This window comes from Myotis brandtii, unplaced genomic scaffold (assembly GCF_000412655.1).
Source record: "Myotis brandtii unplaced genomic scaffold, ASM41265v1 scaffold292, whole genome shotgun sequence".
In the NCBI taxonomy this organism is placed as follows: Eukaryota; Metazoa; Chordata; class Mammalia; order Chiroptera; family Vespertilionidae; genus Myotis; species Myotis brandtii.
The window spans coordinates 625,681-631,274 of NW_005361156.1; positions in this window are offsets into that span (position 1 = coordinate 625,681).

The following is a 5,594-nucleotide window of genomic DNA, read 5'->3' on the forward strand; positions in this document are numbered from 1 at the left end:
CCCCCCTCCCCCGTGCACGAATTCGCGCACCTGGCCTCTAGTAATAAATAAACACATCTTATGGGATGTAAGAAGGTAATAAATGCTGTGGGAGAGAAAGAAAATCAGGTAAGGAGGATTCAGGAGTGCTCAGGGAGAAGGTGTGATTTGAAATGGATAATGAAAAGAAATCGCAGGATAAGAATGTGGAACACACAGATTCAAGGGCTCCAGAAAAATATTCAAAATAATAGATTAAAGTTGAATTAAGAAGCTGCCAGAGGTGAGGAAAACTCCAGAAAAACAGTGTACCAGAAAAGAAGGAGGGAAGAAGAATAGAAGAGCACACACAGTTCCCTAGGCATCTCACTCATCTCAGCTGTGGGTGATATTTACAGTCATAATACAGATGTACTGATTCAACTGGTAATTAGCATACTCCACCCTGGTAGAAACCGGAGTCGGAGAAGGTATGAGTGAGCTGACTCCTCACCCCTTTTAACAGAAAGGCAGTAGATAGTGAAGACCAAGTACAGAGATAGTGTTTGGAAAGACGGACATAAATCACAGAAAGAACATCGCAACCAGGAGTAAGTGGAAGATGAGTAGGGAGACATGAGGCAGGGGCTACTGTTTCTCTTTACAAGACATTTTAGAATTCTTTGGCCTCTTCAACACTGATGCAAATAAAAAGTAATGAAATGGGTATATCTTCTTTGTGGAAATTCTAAGAAGCTCTCCCGTGGGTATGTAAAGCTGTGCAAGGATCTTTGTGACAGCGTGGCTTTAATGTGACACACACACACACACACACAAAGAAAAAGAACCAAAATATTTATCAACAAGAGAATGGTAAATTATTGCTGGAGAATTCTATGCAGCTACTGAAAAGAACAAGGCGAAGCTCTACAGAGAAGGAGAGTGAAGGCAAAGCAGCACATTGCAGACTATGAACCGGGGTCTTTAACTTTTTTAAAAACGTAGAGCCTCTTACACCAAAACATGGCCATGTAGTTCTTGAGTAACTCAGAGAACAGGGAGGAAGAACAGGTTGAGCCCTAGAGCCCAGTGGAGTAGCAGGTGGAGCCAACCATATTGCAGCCAGCCTCAGGGAAGGGGTGAGGAGAGAGGGGTGGTGGTGGCCCTGAAGAAGGCAGCTGAGCAGGCAGCAGCAGCAGGGCAGGGAGTGGCAGCTGAGAGAGGATGGTAGGACAGTTCTCTGCTCTTATGGGGCCTCCATGGCAGCCAGTGTGTAAAGCCCAGGCCAGGCCAGGCCACTCCTCACTCCTGGCGAGAGGCAAGGTACCCCCTCCATGTGTTAGCTCTGGCTGCCCCTCCCTGGACCATTGCAGACTATGAACCGGGGTCTTTAACTTTTTTAAAAACGTAGAGCCTCTTACACCAAAACATGGCCATGTAGTTCTTGAGTAACTCAGAGAACAGGGAGGAAGAACAGGTTGAGCCCTAGAGCCCAGTGGAGTAGCAGGTGGAGCCAACCATATTGCAGCCAGCCTCAGGGAAGGGGTGAGGAGAGAGGGGTGGTGGTGGCCCTGAAGAAGGCAGCTGAGCAGGCAGCAGCAGCAGGGCAGGGAGTGGCAGCTGAGAGAGGATGGTAGGACAGTTCTCTGCTCTTATGGGGCCTCCATGGCAGCCAGTGTGTAAAGCCCAGGCCAGGCCAGGCCACTCCTCACTCCTGGCGAGAGGCAAGGTACCCCCTCCATGTGTTAGCTCTGGCTGCCCCTCCCTGGACAGTGAGCTTGAGGGGAGGTGCACTCACCTGTCCCAGCAGCATTCACTGGCATCCTGGCTGGAGGAATGAGGACAGCTCCCAGCTTTTCTGTCCCTTCTGTGCCCAGAGCCTCTGCCCCTGGCAGAAGGGTAACCTCAGGACAAAATGCAATGACTTGGTCTGACATTGTGAGGTCAAGTCCCACCTAGGGAGGGGCAGGAGAATGACCATAACCATGGGACGGGGGGTGTGGAGAACTAAAATGCTGCCTTATGTACATGGGCCATTTGTGTGGAGTACTCACTGCAAACCCAGCTCTGTACTTGCACCTAGCCTGCGCTAATTCAGGTATTTCTCACTCATTCCTATAACCCTCTGGGCACACGGGAGGAAATGGGGTTCCATGGCAACGGAACTTGCCTAACTTCACACAGCTAGTGTGTTAATTATGTAGCACTGGGTAATGACTTACCCCCAAATTTATAGGCATAAAACAGCACACGTTTATTATCTCATGGTTTCTGAGGAGCAGGAATCCAGGAGCATCCTGGGTTATTCTAGCTCAGGGTCTCTAATGAGGTTGCAGTCAAGATGTTGGCAGTGCTGAGTCATCTAAAAGCTTGACTGGGGCTGGAGGATCTACTTCCAAGATTGTCCATTCACCCAGATGTTGGTAGATGCCTCACTTCCTCACCAGGGGGGCGGGCCTCTCCCCAAGGCTGTCTGGGTGTCTGCACCCTGTGGCAGCTGGCTTTCCCCAGAGTGAATGTTTCGAGAGCAAGAGCACACACGCAAAATGGAAGAAGCTGCGGTGGTGTTTATAACCGAATCTCAGATTTCATACACCATCGCTTCTGCCACAGTCTATGCGTCACCCGGAACAGCATTAACATTTTTTAACATGGGCTTTTCAACCTGGGTGCTGCTACCTCTGCAGATCCCTGTGCTTGGGCTTCTTTCTCCCTCCTGTTTTAAGGGGTAGTGCAGTTCAGGGCTCAATGCGGGGCCTGCCCTAATGCTGAGTGTTTTGAGGGCAGTCACCATACACTTGATGGGGTTCTTCCTCGGGGAGAGAGGGTGGAGTCTACAAGATCGTTCAGGACCTTCCAAACTGTCACTGTGGGGTATTACAGCATCCCTACCCCTATGTACTAGATGCTAGGAACACAGATTCTCCCTTCCCCGGTACGGCAATCCAAAATTTCTCCAGATGTTGGCCAGGGTCCATGAGCTAGTGGGGAGGCAGAATTGCCCCAGTTGAGAACCACTGGGATATAATATACATCAGGAGCCCCAAACTTCCTAAGACTGGGAGCTCATGGTGGGGCTCCCTCCTAGCAGACTGTACTTTAGTGTGGCCCTGGCAGCTCCCAGAACAAACCTCACACTGGGGCAGCCACAGGACTTAGGCCATTGCCTGTTCTCAGGCTCATTGCTCATGGACTGGACTTGAGCTTTGGTAGCACAACTGGTCTGACCAGGTGTTTGGGGGGCTGGGCTACTACAGAATCAAGCTTAGGATCCTCTCCATCCAAACGTATGGACACAAAGCTGCACATCTGAATTTTACATTCTGCAGAGAGAAGGGAAGTTCAGCAGTGCTATCTCTGTGGTAGTGGTCTTCATGTCCAGACCACCCAAATTCGGTTTCATTCTTAATTTCTCCACTTTACTTTGGGGTCCATTGGTTCTGAAGGGAAACACGCATGAGAAATGTTTCTAGGTACCATGCTCAGTGCCACATGACTCCGCCAAAGACTGGCTGAATTGCACAGAATTAGGTCTCCCGTCCTCCTCTGAATCTTCAAACCCCCCTCCCTTGGCCAGTCTAGACTGAGGATGCAGTCGCCAGAAGAGTTTGGAGATGGTATTGTTCGTGGAGATGTTGCCATACATGCTTTTCCATATTCTTTCTTTTCATATCCAAACCTAACCTGAACGGATGGTGACTCAACTGGGTGTGGCCCTGCCTCTTGGGCAGCCTACCGGGCAAGGGCTTTAAGCCAGGGCAGGAGTCACTGCCAGAGCCTCTGAGGGGCGCAGGCTGCTGGCAGGGTTGTAATCTGGCTGCCTGTGGAGAACTGGTCGGGGGAGGAAGCTGTTCCAGCAAAGAGCAGTTTTCTCTCCGGTTTAGACAGCTGTGGTGTGCCACTGAACAAGCCTTCATATACCTGAACTTTCCCTGTAAGTCATTTCTTCAATACGAGCAAACGCCAAACATTATGTACAGAGACCTATTTACAAAAGGCAAACCTTTTTAAGCTGTGTAATCCACCCTAGTCTAACCTTTACATTTTGCTGTGATGAACTTCTATGTTGTTTGAGTAAACCTTTGAAGACAGTGGTAGTCCTTGGGCAGGTGTGAATCAAGTCATATTGCTGAATGACCATGAGTAGGGTTCATTTTTCGGGTGAAAAGCCTCTATCACCATCATAGGCTTGATTGGATGTTGGCAAAATTTAATTCCGCAGTATTTAGAGCTGCTGTACCTGTTCCTTGAAACAAAATCGGACGAGTCAATAGTCTGTTAGTTGTCTTTCAGATTGGTGGCAGTCACTTAGAACATGTGTGATATTCTCTACCTGGTCTGTAGCTGTAACTGTGATGTACAGGCAAAGCAAAAAACAAAATGCAAAAAAACCCAAAAAACAACACTTATGAAAAGCAAACAATGCAATGATATTAGGATATACACTTTCATATTTTTATTCTTATACTAGAGGCCCGGTGCACAAAATTTGTGCACTCGGTGGGGGGTGGGGCGTCCCTCAGCCTGGCCTTCCCCCATTTGCAGTCTAGGACCCCTTGGGGGATGTCCACCTGTTGACTTAGGCCCATCCCCCGAGGGCTCCCTGGCTACCAGAAGGATGTCTGACAACCCCGGCCCCAGTGGGGTCCGGGGTTGCCGCCTGGCCTGCACCTGGGCCCTCCTGCCCTCTGATGCCATGGGGATCCTGGGCGCAGGCCAGCCGGCAACCCTGGCCCCCGGGGGGTCTGGGGTTGCTGCCTGGCCTGCTCCCCAGCCCTCAAGCCTTCGATCGCCACCATTGCTCGGCACAGGCCAGCCGGCAACCCCAGCCCCTGTGGTCGGGTTTGCTGCCCGGCTTTCCAATGGCGATCACCGGCTGTGGGGTGGGGAAAGGCGGCCTTTGCCCACCCCCTAGCTCTTGCCTGCCGCCTGGGTTGCCGATCACCATTCTTCAGTCCTTCCCCTTTCGCCTGGGCGTATGCAAATTAGCCGCCATTTTTGTTGGCGGTTAACTGCCATCTTAGTTGGCAGTTGATTTGCATAAGGATATGCTGATTAGCCAATGGGAAGGGTAGTGGTCGTACGCTAATTACCATTTTTCTCTTTTATTAGTGTAGATAAGGTTATTTGCTGGCTACTGTTGGCCTCTAATTCAGTTTGTGTTATTTAAAATTGAATATATAAGTTATTTGGATAGAATTCATGTTTGGGGCCAGGTTGTTGAATGTATTGATATACCGCTTTGAATGTGAATAATTATTTAAACTATATTTTACATCTTTTTCTCTGGCTTTATTATATAAATTTTCTATTTGGCCAATGATTTAATCATATAATTTGATGAGTCTATTCCACCTTTTAAAAAATATTTGTGCTTTAGATGTAGTTGCTGGATGATTTTGCGCGTATCTATGGTAGTCTTGTAATTAAAAAGCGTGGAAGCGGGAAGACATTAACCACAGAACTTATATGCATACTAGAGGTCCGGTGCACGAATTTGTGCATGGGTGGGGTCCCTCGAGGTGGCCTGTGGAGATCAGGCCCCAGCTTGTGCCCCCAGCCCACAGCCCCACAGCCCCACCTGGCACCCTGCTTTGGCCTGGCACCACCCCCCCCCCCCCCCCCCCCCCCCTCTC